Source organism: Protopterus annectens, chromosome 2.part0 (assembly GCF_019279795.1).
Source record: "Protopterus annectens isolate FY-2018-M chromosome 2.part0, PAN1.0, whole genome shotgun sequence".
NCBI lineage: Eukaryota > Metazoa > Chordata > Ceratodontiformes > Protopteridae > Protopterus > Protopterus annectens.
In genome coordinates, this window is record NC_056728.1 from 794,083,155 (window position 1) to 794,100,009 (window position 16,855).

Consider the following 16,855-nt stretch of genomic DNA (forward strand, 5'->3'; position numbering starts at 1 on the left):
TGTGTGTGTGTGTGTGTGTGTGTGTGTGTGTGTGTGTGTGTGTGTGTGTGTGTTTGTGTGTGTGCGCGTGTGTGTGTGTGTGAGTGAATGTATTCAAAATAACTCTGGTCCCATAAAAATTACTACTGTTAAGATTTCAGTGGAAGGTAATGGGGTTAGTTTGAGGCATGTGTAGTTCTGTTGGGGTCAGTGATTTTAACTCCAAACTGCAGTTGTGTAATGTAGAGGTAATTTGGGTATGGGAGGTGTTGGCTATTGCTTAAGGCAACAGTGCACATTTACCATATACTTTAATGGCTAATTGTATTTTAAAAGGTACCATTACTGGAAGTCAAATGTCATATCTTCTGGTTCTGATGCACATTCAAATATTGATATTCAATGGTGCAGAAGAGAGAACCTTTAGCAAAGTTTGTCACAATGTGTATAAGTATCTCATTATAACTGAGCAAGCACATCTTATACAGTTCTTTTTCACTTTTCTGAAGGAGAGGTGAGACATACTTCTGCAATTTAAAATGATGAATTTCTCCACATTTAAAAGGTACATGCCTCAACACCCAATACATGATCTGCATTAAATTTGAAAGAAAGAGAGTTGTTGCAGCTGGACGTAAAGATTGCCATGTCTTCAACAGAGGATGAGTTGTAAAGTAGGAAGGTCATTTATTGATGAAAATATAGAACAGATTAAAAGCTGGGATAGAGCTTTGGGACACTCCCATTGAAAAAGATGTGGACTGAGAGAAGGAAGAGCCTAATTTAACTATGAAGAATCTGTTTGACAAGAAGTCTTGGAACTGGGTGATGGTTATTGAAAGTGTTCTGAAGAGATAGGTAGGGAAGAGATGGTGAGTGATTAGGTCAAACACTTTCTTGATGTCTTTGAACATTGGTGCTGTCATGTTACATTTTTCCATTTTGAGGAGAATGTCATCAGTACGACTTGTCCAGAATCTATGCTGCTTTAAGGTAAAGAGATTGTATAGGTGAATGTAGCTTGATAGTTGGATAAAATTATTTTTTCTAGCACCTCTTAAGACTGGGTAGGATGGAAATAGGATGAATGTGCAAGACGTTGTGAGGTATAGATTATTTGGACAGTGGGTAATTAGAGTGGATACATGGCAAAAGGAGCATTCTACTCAATGACTGACATAAAGAGGGCTAAGTTAAGGGGTACAATAACATCCTAGATATAGATAGTCATTCTGTTTATAACCTGTGCAATACAGATGCACTTTCTTTTGTCAATGGGCACATGTTGGTCAAAAGTTAAGTCACTGTCCACATACATACCCAAGCCCAAACAACTAGGTTAGCTCTTCAGACCATATTGCCAGTGTGGTGTTTCCTGTGGTAGATGACTTCCCAAAAGATATGATAATTCATTTTTTGGCATTTAATTTCAGTCCATGATTTTAGCACCAATTATTTCTTTGGGACAAACCTTCCTGCAGGATTGTTAAGTCATATGGGGATTCAGTGACTGCTCCTAGCTTGCAGTCACATAGAAACTTTGCCAGAGCCCTTTTTATATTGCTTTTTACTTCAAAGAAGTAGATTCCAAACAGGAGAGATCCCAGCATAGAACCATGGAGGACTCCACTGGTGACTGATCTCTAGGGAGATAACTTCCCCTATTTTGATTTTTCTACTTCCTATCTGTGATCATGTTGGCAATAAAATGGATGATATACAGGTTTATTCCTTGTTTATTCCTAGCTTATTAAGCTTTTCTACTATGCCTGAGTGGGTGACTACATCAAAGCCTTTGGCCAAGTTGAAGTACTTTGAAGTACGTGGTGTGTACTATTTTACCTTCATCCATTGCTCTGGTGACCTTTACAAAAAAGTCTACCAGGTTGAGGAAGCCTAAGCTGCTCTTGATGAATTTAAACTAAGATGAGTCCACTGCTTTCGGTACCCTATATCCTTGTTGATTCATTCCATGATATTTAAAACACATCATGAGATATTGGCAGGACTCATTGATGTAGTATTTTTAGCTTTTGATAGCACTTTTAGGACTTGGTCTTGGATAGTATATGGAGGAGAGCCAGTTTCAAGTATATCTTGAAGGACAGATGGCAGGGAGAGAGGAGTAAAGTTAGACCTGAATTTATTGCCGAATAGGTTGGCTATATCTTAAGCCTCAGTGTAGGAAACTCTGTTCATAATCAGCTCAGTGCATTGCTGCATTGTGCTTTTGAGATTACAGACATATTTAAAAAATTACCTTACTTGGGTAGTAGCTGTTTTAGCCTCAGTCTTAGCTTTGGTGGATTTTATTAAGTTCTGGAGTTTTTTATTTATTTAGTGATGAATGCTCTAGCATTCTGAGAATTACTCTTGTGTCATAAAGGGTGTTGTATAGCTAGCTAATATATGGTATGGGACCTTACTAATGGTTATTTGGACATAAAAAAGCTCTAGTGCATCATGCTGTTTTATCAGCCTTGTTGTGAATCTCTTCTGGATGAAGACCGAGACACCTCCTCTTTATTAAACCTTTTGCATAGTAACAGATCTAAATGTGTAGAAGGCATTATAGTCCAGCATAGCTGTAGTGCGCTCTGACATTTTTAACCATGTCTCACTCACTTCACAGACATCCGCATCCTCCAGGGTGAGAAGGACTTGCAGGGAGTGGAGTTTGTTATGAAGGCTCCTAGCATTGATCAGTAGCACCTTTGTATTTTCTTTTGTGTGTTTCATTATGTTGGTAGGTTAATTAGGTGTGCATTGCCTAAAAAAAGGCAGTGTGAGGATGGACAATGTCTTTGCTAATAATCAAAATCCTAGAGGAGACAGATGTAGGCCATTCCCAAAGCAGCATGCTCTGCCGATCATATCCTTGCAGGCTGACAAATATCGGACTACCTCTGAATGATACAAACAACTAAGCCAGTTATTGAATTCAATTAATTTTTGCTCATAGTTCAGCATCATCCTCGGAGAAGATAGAATGCTGCTCAATGCTATACTCATGCCTGCCTTGGATACATACTCTGTCAGCTCCATCACATCTCTCCACCTATAGTTCAGGGAGGTACATCTCATATCATTGACAGTGGCATGAGCAATAACAGAGTCGTACTGGTACTTGTTTCTCAAGGACATGAAAATGTGTATGATCTGATAGATCCTGGCACCAGACAAGCGACAGCTATCACTCTTTCCTTGCTCACCCTGGTAAGAACTACATCTGTATGCCTTCAATGGAGTCACCTATAGCAACAATGTTTATTTGGATCAATGCCTGCCTTACAGGCTCATCATCCATGAATTTGGGATTCCTTGTGATATATGAAGAAATATGTTTAACTTGCTGAGTGTACTTTGTACTTGTGTTGTGTTTTGCTGTTCTTTGAGGTTCAGGCAAGTTAATCTTTACAACCTCAGCATTGACAGATTGTGTATTATGATGGCTTTGGTGAGGTGTGATGTCTGGTGTACAGCTGACAATTTTTGCATCTGAATTTAGTATGTGTGAGATTCTTGCCTCCAAAAATACTGTATACGTATACCTCTCACACACTCTGTTATGCTGTTTGAATAATAGATGATAGTCATACAGCATGAGATAATTCTTACACTGCCTCAAGTTACCCATCTCAATCAGACTGGCTACAGAAGCTGTGGGGGAGTGCTGGCCCATGGTTCCAACAGGAATGCCTCAGGGGCAGGGGTAATTATAACTGCTTGAAGTTCATTTTGTTTAGGATGATGTCCAATACAAAACAACTAGCCTGGAAACCTCCTTCTACAACCATAAGCAACCAGCAAACTAATTATAGTAAAACTCAGTAAGTGAACCCTAAAATGAGTGCAAACAATATTAGTACACCCGATATAAGGCAATTCTACTAAAGGATTTTTAGATTTTTATCTCAGTGAATAGTTTAAGGTTAAAGACTTTGAAAAATGATACTTATGTACTCATTCTCAATGGGTAGAGGGAGGAAATTACATTGTCAAATTATCATAAGGGGTAGGAGCAACATATAACCTGGGTTTAAGAACACACCTCCAACAGTGCGGATGAGAGGGAAAAATATTAGACCTTTTGCTCTGAAATGACTGGCTTGAGACTACCTTACTGCAAACACTAGTCCTGAACTATCCTGACATACAGTCAATACATAAGAGGGACATTACATTAGACCTCTTAAATAAGAAAATGCAATGCAAATATGTAGTGGAATTTCACAGGTTTAAAAGACTGAAGAAAATAACAGCTTTGGAATTCTTAAACCCTTAGCTCTGAGTTGACTGGCCTGGAACTGCCTTAATGCAAGCACTAGTCCTGAACTAGCCTGACACACACTCTATACAGGTATAGTATCAGGTATAGTGGTAGCATGCCAGATGTGTTTGGGTTTATTTAAGGGGGAAAGTTGCTTGGATTTGTTATGGTTTGCAAGCTCAATATTAAATCACAATTATATGTTTTTTTACTGGTATTTTATGAAGACTAGTGATGATAATGCCAAGTATCACAAGCACAGATCAGGGAGGTTTCATAGAGGGGAGGCAAATGTTTGATAACACACATTGCACCACAAAGCTAAACTTTGATCAGAAGAACTTATTTTTATAAGTTTAGATGTGGAAAAGGTATTCAGTAGTGTTCAATAGAGATATCTATGGAAAGTTATTACTAGGTTTATATTACCCATGGAAATTTTTGCTTTGATCAGGGAAATCTCTAAGGACTCCCTAGCCATGATTAAGGTAGTGAGTATCTGTCTCTGGAATTTTACATTAGTAGAGGGAAGAGGCGTGGATGCCCTTTCTCCCATCTTTTGTTTTCATTATATCTGGAACCACTAGCACAGAAGATTAGCTAGACTACAATAAAAGATAAGGAATGGAATGAAAGAGAGGAAAATATCATTGTTTGCTGATGACGCAATAGTGTACTTTATGACCTTTGTAAGGATATCTCCAAGCTCTTTTTTTGTGACAATTCTCTCACATATCAGGCTATAAAGTGAATGAAGATAAAACTAATGAAATAGCAATTAACTATACCCCAGCACATAATTTAGTCCAACAATATCCCTTTCTGTGGGGTTACTATAAAATCAGATATTTAGGTGTGTAGTTAACAGCTGAAGCAAGTTAGGCCCCACATTGAAATATATGCAGAGATAAGAAGGCACATCACCAAAAAAATTACAATCTTGGGTAATGATCAGAATGGAGTTATATGATAAAATACAAGCTATAAAAATATTCATAGTACCTCTGATGTTGTATGTGAATCAAGCATTCATTGTTATATGAAGGCAAATATTTGGGAGTTGATGCACAGGGAGATTAAAAAGTGTCATTTGGGAGGAAGAAGCCTAGTGTAAAATGGAAGAAGCCAATCCTACACAATGAACTAGGAGGTTTGGGGGTACCAAACATGGAAGGGTATTATAGAGCAACACAAATGAAATGTATGCATTTGATTCAGAATCAACACTATAGCTCAACATGGAATGACATGATGTTAAACAAGACGGGACTGTGTGAAGATATCAAAAGGTTAAACATGTGATCCCTAGCTTGATACTCAAAAGAGAGGTGTTAGAGATCAACTGATTCAATAAAACAGTAGAGACTTTGCAAAATAAAGATAATGTTGCATTGGAGGTGTGAATTGTGTCCAGTAGGTTTAGTGTGGCAAGTAGGTTTACTAAGAAATTAAGTGATAAAATATTGGCTTAGGCAAACAACAAATTAGTGTACTGAGAGCAACTAAGAAAGGGAGATATCCTACTAGAATGGAAGGAGGTAGTTGAATTGTTTAAAGTGGACCAGACAGAGATTATATAAAACTACAGTCAATATTCACAACTGTGAAAGAAAGAAAAAATGAAATAGTTAGGAAAAACCTTAAATGACTAGAGACTGTGAATTTATTAACTGAGGCAGGAAGTGTAGTAGCAAGAAACAAAAGCCTGGTGAGGAAGCTTTATAAATCTAGTAAGGAGAAAATAAAAGAGGTAGTTTAAGAGATATTAGAGTGTGGATCCATAATCAGGCCATAATCAAGAAGCAAAGTAATGGTACATAAATGGCAAGAAATCTGAATTTACCCCAAGATTACTATGTCAACCAGAAGATTTAGGATCTTTACATGGAAGTGCTTGCATGAGTGCTTTTAAAATCCAACTAAGCTAGATGATATGTTTCCACAAGCAGACAGCATTGGAGAAGTGGAGCAGGACAAATTGGGAAGTGGGACAACATATTCTGGGTTTAAGTCCTGGAAAGCTTTATGGATGGGCTTCAGGGGATGATTTTGTCCTTCAGATGAAATGTTAACCCAATGTCCCATTTGCTTATCTGACCCCCACTTCTTTTTCCACAACCACATCTAAGTTTTCTTAAAATTGCTGCTAGTCTTCATTTGCTATTAAATATGATTTAATTTATCCTTTCATTCCAAATAGTCCACACAATGCAAAATAATCTTTTATCTATTTTATTAATATATTCCTTATTTTTATGGCTATAATATCCATAGATAATCATATCTATAAGCATTTAATTTGCCTCTTTTATATTTTCAAAGAAATGTTCTTCACCTAATTTTTCAACAATTTTGCAACCTTTATAGATTGAAAGAAAAAATGTTCTGTAGTTTCTTCACTACCGCAATATACACAAATTCTTCACTATTTTTTATATGGCACGAATCTCCATAAAAATCTTGACATTCTATATATTTATTATACCATGCTTTTCATACATTTATAGCTTTCACTTTTTCATTCACTAGATCAGCACAAGGATTAATACAATATTGTTGCATTATGATATTTTATACCTCAATTTTCTCTCATTTTCTATTTCATTAATTTTTCTTTCTATAAACAATGATATCCTGGTAACATCTCATTTCTTCATTGAAATATTTTTTCCTCTTTTGAATTTTTTAACATATCCCAGTGCTGTTTATATTTGTATGTTAGTAAATCTACCACTAACTTTTCAATTGAATGATTTATCCAGAACAAAACTTTATAGCCATTCAAAGAAGCAGAATAAATAATTGGGTTCATTAATCCTAAACCTCCATCTTCCTTATCTATATATAAAACTCCTGTTTTAAATGGATTCAGTCTTGATCTCCCTGTAAAATAAAAAAAAATACTTGTAATATTTATTTTTCATAGATTGTTGGCAACATATGGACACTAGATGAATATGCAGTATTTCGCAGTATAGCTGAATTAATCAAATAAATCTTTTTATTACATGATAGCTTTGATGTTTTCCAAAAAAAAACAAAGCTCTTTTTTTCATCTATTATCCAATTCCATTGTTCCTCGCTTACATTTTACCCCAAATCTTATTCACTTGCAGAGATTTATTTCATCAAAAAAGATATTCCTCATTTTGTTACTATATGACCTAGTCCTTTACTTTTTTATTTAATGTCACGCATATTATGCTTAAACATTGATGCACCTAACATATAACTTCTTTCATCCAGACTTTTTTCTTGTAATCAATATAATATCATCTACATAAGTAAATATAACTGGAATTTTTTATCCCTTCATTATTAATGCAAGTAGCACCTTTCATATGCAAATTTACATGACTAACTAATACATTCATAACTAATGTACATAATATGCTACTCATAGAACATCCCTGATGTATGCCATTCTTTATATGTATTTCTTTGCTTAACCATCCATTAAATACAATTCTAACTTTATTTTTATTACATGCGTAACAGCATGCATTCTTAATTTTCTCAATAATGTTATACTCTTCCATAATTGTCTACAAAAATTCATGTTGTACTGTATCAAATGTTTTATTTAAATATCCAACCATAATACTGATTTCATCATTCCTGTTTAAAATATCATCCACACTTTTCCTTACTATTGATAATGATTAGGACATCTTTTTCCCTTTAAACTATGTGTGTGTATATATATATATATATATATATATATATATATATATATATATATATATAGTCTTCCATAATACAACATTCTCTCATTGTTCAGTACTATAGGTCTCTGATTTTCAGTTGTATTTTTTATCTTCCTTTTTCCATACATATTTAAGCATGTCACTGTATAAATCTTTGTACATAAAACCTACATTCAACCATTCATTCATAACTTTTAAGAAGTGTTTTTTTTCTACCAGTCCATAAAATTATTTTAAAATTGCTTTCCTATTCTATCTGGTCTTTTAACCAACTATAAATTAACTTGTCCAAGTATCTTATCTAATTCTTATAAGAACATCTTGAATTCTTTATTTTTTTGTTCTGTTAATATTTCAACATGCCATTCTTTTTTTCTACTTTTTATTTTGAAACATTTTCTTTACATATTTATTACAATATTCATAATTTGATCATGAGACCTTTTTACCTCTCCTGTATAACCTTTAATTTCTCTCAGTATACTAATATTCTCTTTAACAATAATACTCAGTGGCAGCTCATGGCATTGGACTGCAGCCCCCCCCCCCAGTTGTGTGGAGAAAAAAGAAAAGCACAACCTATAAAATAAAATATTTTTTAAATTAAGAAAACTAACTGGCTTGCTATAAAAATGAGTCAAACTGACTCGCAAAGTCTTGGAACTCAAACTGCGCATGCTCGTTGCTCGGTGAGTTCCAGTGTTTTATTTTTATTTTTGCTGCCTGCTGGACTGTCTCAGATTGCTGTAAAGGCAGTCTGGACTATGTGGGGTTCTGTATCAGTGTATGATGCCCAGAAATCTGTGTGGCAACTGCACAGTAAAGTGGAAGGGTGGCAGGCTGCCATGTCCGCAGTCACGTACGTGACGTGAATGGCAGGGTGACTACTGATTGGTTCTCGCTCTCTTTCTGAAAAAGAGAGCGAGAAACAATCAGTATTATCAGGCAGTGCAGGACGACTGGACGAGACAGTTACTTTTGCCTTCTGATCTTGTAGCTCAGTAGCTAGTACTAGAACGTACACGGGTACAAGTGCCACACTGCTGCCCAGCCTATTGCTAATATTTAATATAATTTATCAGGCTTCCTCTCTGACTCTCTAATTTTCTTTGGGTTGGGTGCTTGCTTGCTTGCAAGTTTGCTTAGTTCAGAACTTCAGATGAACTTTGGAGAGGAAAGGAAAGATTCTGGAGTGAATTCCTGAGTCCTTGTTTGACTAGCACTAGCAGCCAGCTACGTAATAAAAGAAGCCTACAGACTACAGTTGATCGCTCATTTCTTCATTTGTTTGAGGTAAGTGTGTCTGAGTTACATCTGTGGAGTAGTGGGTAAGGGCAACATGAAAGGCTTCTATTTTGTTGGTGATGCTTCTGAGGTTGAATTTAGTAATTAAAACGTCAGAGTGTCTATCTCTGGAAAGTGTGTGTGTGTGTGTGTGGGGGGGTAATGTGGAGAACTGGAGAGGTTTTGATTTGAAGAGTAGGGGTAGGAAAGGGTTGAAATGGAAGATATGTGTGTGGGCCCTGGGTTAGGATGAATATCTGCCTGAAGTTTAATGTGAGTAAGAGAAAGGAGTAGGATGGATTTGAGTTTAGTGAAATGCTTATGATATGTGAAAGTAGATTGTGTGGTTTTGGATATATATGGAAGCATAGAATTGGGAGTTAGTGCTGTTGAAAAGGTGAGCTGAGATGTGAATGTTAATGTAGGTATGGTGGTGGTATAGGTTTATAGGAAATGTATCAGATTGGTAATGTATAATGTGAAATGTGTGGTAGGAAGTAGAATTATAAGTTAAGAAGAAAAGAGAGACTATGGTTAGTATACGTTGTTGTACTGAAGCAATACAGGACATACTAAAGTGAGCTAGAGTGCTAGTAGAAGAAATGTATGTTTATGGGAATGAAAGGAGATGTAGTGGTGATGAGATAAGGGTGGAAGTACTACAGAATATGTGGAAGTAGGGATTGGCTATTAGTAGTTGAGCTGGGAGGGTGTGCATTGAGTTATAATGTGATATCATGTTTAGGAGTGAACATGAGTGTTGAGAAAGAAACTGTGACTCAGATTTGGGATGAATGTCCTATATATAAAAACGCCTATGATGTAGGATTTACCAATAACAACAGATCTGAATGAAGAGAAATTGAGTTTGCATAGTGATTGAAAGAGTATGCTTAAATCATCCACATTATATGTGGTATGTAGGTAAAGAAGAGAGTCCCAGGCACCAGGAAGGAGGATAGTACAATAGGTATGGGTTGATAAAATGAATTCTATACTACTGGCAAAGACACAGAGAAAATGGAGTAGGTTAGTTAGTACTGAGAGAGAGTGCATGAAAAGGATGCCTAATACGTAAGTATTAAAAAGAAAAGACCTGTGTATATTTGTTGTAGAGTACAGATATTGGGTAACTGATGGCAGAAAGCTATTTACACAGCTATATAATTGATGGATAAAGGCATGACATCCCTTTGCTGCAGTATTTATTGCCCTTGTTGGAGGGTTTAAAAACATTTAAAAACCAATTGTTTTTTAGTGACATATATTCTGAAAAGGCATTTGAGCCATGGCATTAAGACACTGAAGTCACAATAACAGTTTTTTTTGAATTGCCTGGCTTTGTGATTTGTTGTTTGTGGATTCTGTTTCTTTCCTGTGGTTCTGGTGTCATTAGAATAATTGGCATCCCAGATAATTTACACAAACCAGATCATGTGGAAATATTGAGACAGAGGCAATGCAACTAGCATCAAAATTTGAATTTTGAATAGAGTTAAGTCACATGGATGGAAGAAAGAAAATTGAATCAGAAAACGTGTAACACATGGTCAAGAGTGAGCCTACAAATGCGGTCATCTGAGACCTTAGAATTGCATTACTTATGATGAACAGTATGTGTTAAACTTAAGCACCTTTTAGTCAAATTTTGTTTAATATGTGAAAATATGTTAATATATGCTGATTTGTAAGGATATTTATAAATGTTCTATATGTAATGTGTGGAAGAAACTTTAGTACTTCATAGAATAAGAACCTGAAGTGCTTCAAAATGCAATTAAGACTGGTGGTGCTCTGCCTTATGCACTATGAAGGAAGTAAGGAATTCAAGAAAAGTGGGCAGAAACGCTGGCTGATGTAAACACAGTTAGTAGTCTTGGCAGGGTGAGTAAAGTGTAGAAAGCATATAAATGACATGAAGCCTAGTTAGATCACAGTGTCAGAATCTCATGTTTATATTCCTGTGGACTATCTATGTATTAGTATTAATGAGTCTGCATTCTCAGACAGTCTTTGGGCATTAATGTGGGTGTTGTGTGATAGTGCGATACTGTGAAAAACAAAGCCAAAAAGAATGGTAAAGAATTATGACCCCAGGAGACAAGTCGGTGACCACCAGGGTCATCCTTGGGTATGCACTTAATGTAGATGAGCAGCTCTTGTCAACTTGGTCACAGAACTGTCCTTCTGTGAGAAAAGGCAGATGTTTGTGCACATATTACATCTGAAGAGCATCTCTTTTTGTTGTAACTGCTTATCTCAATGTTTAATGCAGAGCATTTATAGTGTGCTGTGTAACTCACAAGTGGACATAAGTCCAAGTCTGATGAGACTGAGCCATTTGCTAAAAGGCTACAGCTAACAGAGTACATATACCTCATGTGTCAGCTATGTGGGATATGGTTGAATTATAACACTGTTTTATGCTTTCAGGTGCAAGAACATTAAGCATAGGTGGTACACAAAACCAAACAGAGAGCTGTGTTTCAGATGGCTTGCATACTGAAGGTGAACTATGTCTCAGCAGATCTAGGTCTCACACTTTATTTTTGCACAAAGGGCCGATAATGCTAATGCTACTGGACCCAATGCTTGAGTTTGTTTCCAGTGCTAAAGATCTGCAGCCTGCCCTAGCTCAATACTTTTCTTTTGCTACTAATTGTGGGGCTCACAATGCTGGTTGCTAGACCATGTGCCTGGTAAGACTGAAATTGAAAGTCAGGTATTATCCAACAGATAGGCCACCACGTGGGCACTATATCCTTTGATACTGATGACCACTGAATTTAATTATAGAAATCTCTGCTGCTGTTCTCCTGCAGATGTCTACACAACCTGTATTGGCAGTTCTTATGTCTGATGTTTAAGACATGTGTTTTAGCTTGTTTCTTTTGTTGTACCACTTTTTTTCCATTTAATTAAATCTAACTAGCTGATCAACACTGAGCTCAACATTTTCCTCTGCTACTGTATTGTCGTAAATGATTACTGAATGGCATATGAATGTTTAACTGTGCTGTTAGCTGCTCTTGTAAGGTTTTTTTCTCTAGTTTGGGGGTGTGTTAAATAGGATCATAGGAGGCTACTAGGCTAATGCCCCTGGGGCCCTTACAAGCCTAGCTAAGAGTTTATCCCTAAAAAGAAACCTCAGTCAGTAGTTGTCACCACTGTCAATGAGGGATACTGGTGGAAGTTGGAAAGCAAAATGTACATGACTGTTAACTTAAGTGACATAAAATAAATCATTAGACTGAAGTTAGAAAGTAATGACATCCATTGGAGTTTCAGACTTCATATACCCTTCAGAAAATTCATGCTAATGCAAAACTTGTTATTCTATCAACTTTCTAAGTTTGTAAGAAGAGCAATATTTAAAAATTGTCCCAATTTCTGGTACTTTGTCCCACTTTTATACATGGTTTTGTCCAGATTTCTTGTTCTAAGAGGTTGAGAGGTATGCTGCAAGATGTATATTGTTGAATCTTATCTGACCTAGGCTAAAATCAGCTCATCATAAGTAACCTTAAATAAATGCGCAGAAGCCAGAGAGATGATTTATGCTGGCTAATGCAGCTTGAAATATACAGAAGGTGTAACTAGGCTAGGTATACATACAAACATACAGCATATGTGTGAATTGAAAGTAAATGTATGGCAATGTAGATTTTATTTTACTCCTTTTACCTTAGCAGAGATGTTTGTTATCTCAGTATACTGTTATGTATGTTATTGTTATGTATCTATGTATTGGTTAGTTGGATCCTTTCTCCCTGGGCCGCGTTGAAAAGGGGGTATATTGCTCAGTCAGATTTTCCCAGTAATCAAATGCAACAAATACATTTCCATATAGCAGCTACCTACACTATATTATGTTGCAGCTTACTCATGTCTTGGAGAGGAATACAAATTCTAAACAGCCCATGGTCAGGGTACATGGCAGTGCTAGGTTAGAATCTTAAAACTGTACAATGGAAAGGAAGGGCAAACTACAATGTGTAGCTAACCATGCTATACTGTAAGTAGGCAATATGAGACAGAGAATAGTTGGAGTTTTTTGAGTCTGTCCATATAGGACAGGTGTTTAAGGCCTAGGATCCTCTTTGTGAGGTACTTTTGCAGCCTCTCCAGTTGTTTTATGTACCCTATCTTCTGCCTGCTCCTTTTGCACTGCCTTCTTAGTTCTGCAAGAAACAGCTTCTTCATCAAGGATAATTGTAAACTGTTTTATTGATGCTTAACCCTATCTGTACTGGTTAGCACTGAATATTAAGCTAGTCCCAGTAATGCTGGCATAACAAGGAATAAGTGACCATTTTAGATGATGTTGGGCCAATTAAGTGATATCATTTTGAAAGACATCCACAGTATTTGTATGCCAGTGAGGCGAGATTAGGCTGGTTTGGATATGTGCTGAGGAAGGGATGCTGGGTATATTGGGAAAAGTATGATAAGGATGAAGCTACCAGGTAAGAAAAAAAGAGGAAGGCCTAAGATAAGGTTTATGGATGTGGTGAGAGAGGACATGCCGGTGGTTGGTGTGACAGAACAAGATACAGAGGACAGGAAAAAATTGGAAACTTATCTGCTGTGGTAACCCTTAATGGAAACAGCCGGCAGAGAAGACTACAAGCCCTTATTTGGAACCAGGTGGGGTCATGTGAATAGTGTTTGCTTGGGAAACTTTAAAACTCTCCCTTTTGAACCTCCATGAAAAAAGGGTGGGGGGGATCCAGTATGACCCGATGTGTTCCAGACCAGACTACAGCGTCTCATCAGGTGCAGATGCAGAAACCAAGTATGAAGTACTGTTTGCAGCAAACCGCAGAGGTAAGTTTTCAAACCAACCTGTATATACATGTAACAATGTGTGCTGTGTAGAGTATTTAGCATGTGTCATAGTGACTTGAGCATTTATTTCATGTAAATTAGTAAGCATATCCAGCATTGATCCCACTGCACCATAGCTCCACCACTTTTTAGTTGGCCACACCCCTTCCCATTGGCCCCACCCACTCAGCTGTCTCCTGCAGCCCCCCTTTGATTTGAAGTCACCAGCCGCCACTGATAATACTCATAGAAGCTGATGCCTCTTCTCTTTTACCTTGTAAGTAATATCGTTGCTTAAGTAATAATTTAAATTAATCTTGATTCTTTTCAGAAATTCTCAATTCTATTACACAATAGCATCTATTATTATTTTCCAAATCCTTTAAAAAATCTATACACATTGTTTCATATGTTTTCTTCTTTTTTTCATCTGAGTGCCATTAATCTCTTTTAGTCTTATATACACCTCAGATATATGTGCACAAATTATTATTCTGAATAATTAAATTGTCACATTTTATAACTTCAGAAATTTTCTTAACATTATTTCCTCTCCTACTTTTTCTGCTCAAATCACAATTACAGTCTCTCATTAATATTATATTCACATTAATTATTACATAATCCAGAATTTTCTGAAATAAATGTTTCCTTTTTTACTTATAATATAGGTATACAATGCTATAATTCTATATACTTAATTATGCCCTTTGAGATCTACAGTACTTAATCTTCCTGTAATTACCAATGTTATATTCAATAATTATTTTCACTGGTTTCTTACAAAGTGCAACTATGCCAAAACACAGTTATTTTCCTAAGGTCCATAGTGTACCTCCTCCTAAATGTTTGTTTGTAATCTCTCTTTTTGTGTCAAAAATCTTACATCTTTGAATATTAGTACATCAACATCACACTTATTACACCAGTTAATGATGTCTGTTCTTCTACTTATATTTTTAATACTACTTACATTTACTGAAAGAACTCAAACACTCATTTGTCTAAATTGTAACTTATTAGAAATTATCTCATTTGTTTCATCCATTTCCTTTCTTTTTTCTCTTTTATGCATATCCCTTTAAACTTTCTTTTTTGTCTTTTACTCTTTTGCCAATTGAATTATTCTTACCTTTCACTATTTTCCAATTTATATCTTCTTCATCACTTATTTTACAACCTTTTCCTATAATATGTTTCATTTTCTCTTTATCCTTATTTTTATTTTAACCCTGATCTTGCTTCCCCTTCCTCTTTATCTTTTATTGGGGCTATCTCTTCTCACCAAATACTATCCTCACTTATGTTTACTTCTACATCCATTTTCTCTACATTGCAATCCACTCACAAATGCCCAATTTTGTTACATTTATAACATTTAAATTCCCATTTTTTTGCATTATGACCTCTTTCCCTACAAATGTAACATTTTGTCTTATTACAATTACTTATCAAATGATCATCTACCCTCCAATCCCTCAACTGGTTAGAATTCACAAATTGCCTGGACTTCCTCCAGCTCACTACAGCACATAGGCTAATATGTAATCCAATCAAATACCCCACTCTAACTAACATCCTTCCCCCATACACCCCAAATAGAATTCTCAGATCTGAACACCAAAACTTAATTACTGTCCGCAAAACTAAACATCCTGCTGGACAACTTCTCCGCTCCTTCTCCTTAGGTAAGAAATGGAACTCTCTCCCTTTCACACTAAGGACAATGTCAAACACAAACAACTTTAAAACTCAGCTTTACACCAACCACTCCACCAAACAGAAATGTAACTGCATTCTCCCTACATAGAACTCTTTAACAAAAGCCCCTGGGAGGGTATCCTCCTGAGTTTCTAAACACCTTATAGCTGGCTATAACCTTCTATAGCTGATTCCCATACAATCTCTCACACTCTGTAAATATTGTAAATAGCTTTTGACTTTTGACTTTAACTGTGTGAATTTGTTAAAATGTATCTGCACAATATTTTTTCACTATGGGCAATATTGCTCATGCTTTGTATTATTTGATATGTATTTGTACTTGTACTTTTATTTTTATTGGACTGCTATCTTTACTGTAATCTGTTTTATGGAGCTTTTTTTCCTGGGCCTCCACTGAAAATGGGCTCTCTGGGCCCAGTGGACTTCCACGGTAATCAAACTGGAAATAAATAAATGAATCTTTTCCACAAAAGAAAGATATTTTAGGTCGTCCCCAATATTTTACTTCACCCCATTACCATTTACATTTATCATACCAGGCATATAAACAATGTTTTCTTTCTCCATTTCAGTACAATATAACAGTCCCATCCACCAGTCGATAATACTTTGCTATCATATACTTTGCTAATGTCCATCACTTCTTTACAAAGTTTGCTTAAATGTCTTTTTATAGTCGCTTTTTCAACTTGTTGGAAGTTGAACATGATTTTCTTTTTGTTTCTCTATGAAATGCTTTAACCACAGAAGAGTTCCATAGATTACAGTTGTCCCCCAAAAATCTTTATAGAACAGGACCTGTCTCAAACATAATTTAACAAAATGGGTAATCAGAAACAGAAAACAAACTAAGAAATGAAAAACCAAGTCCAGCATGTTAGTATCTTCCCAAAACAAGGACAACTGATTAAGTCCACTCAAACTGTAGTTGCAAGTAGTAAGAATCTCCACGTAAGCAGCAATGAGAGTCGAAATAAGTTAAAATATTTATTTTAAGTGCTTTTCGTCTGCTGTGAAACGCAAGACTTCTTCAGAAACTCATCCTTAAACATTAAAACTGCCT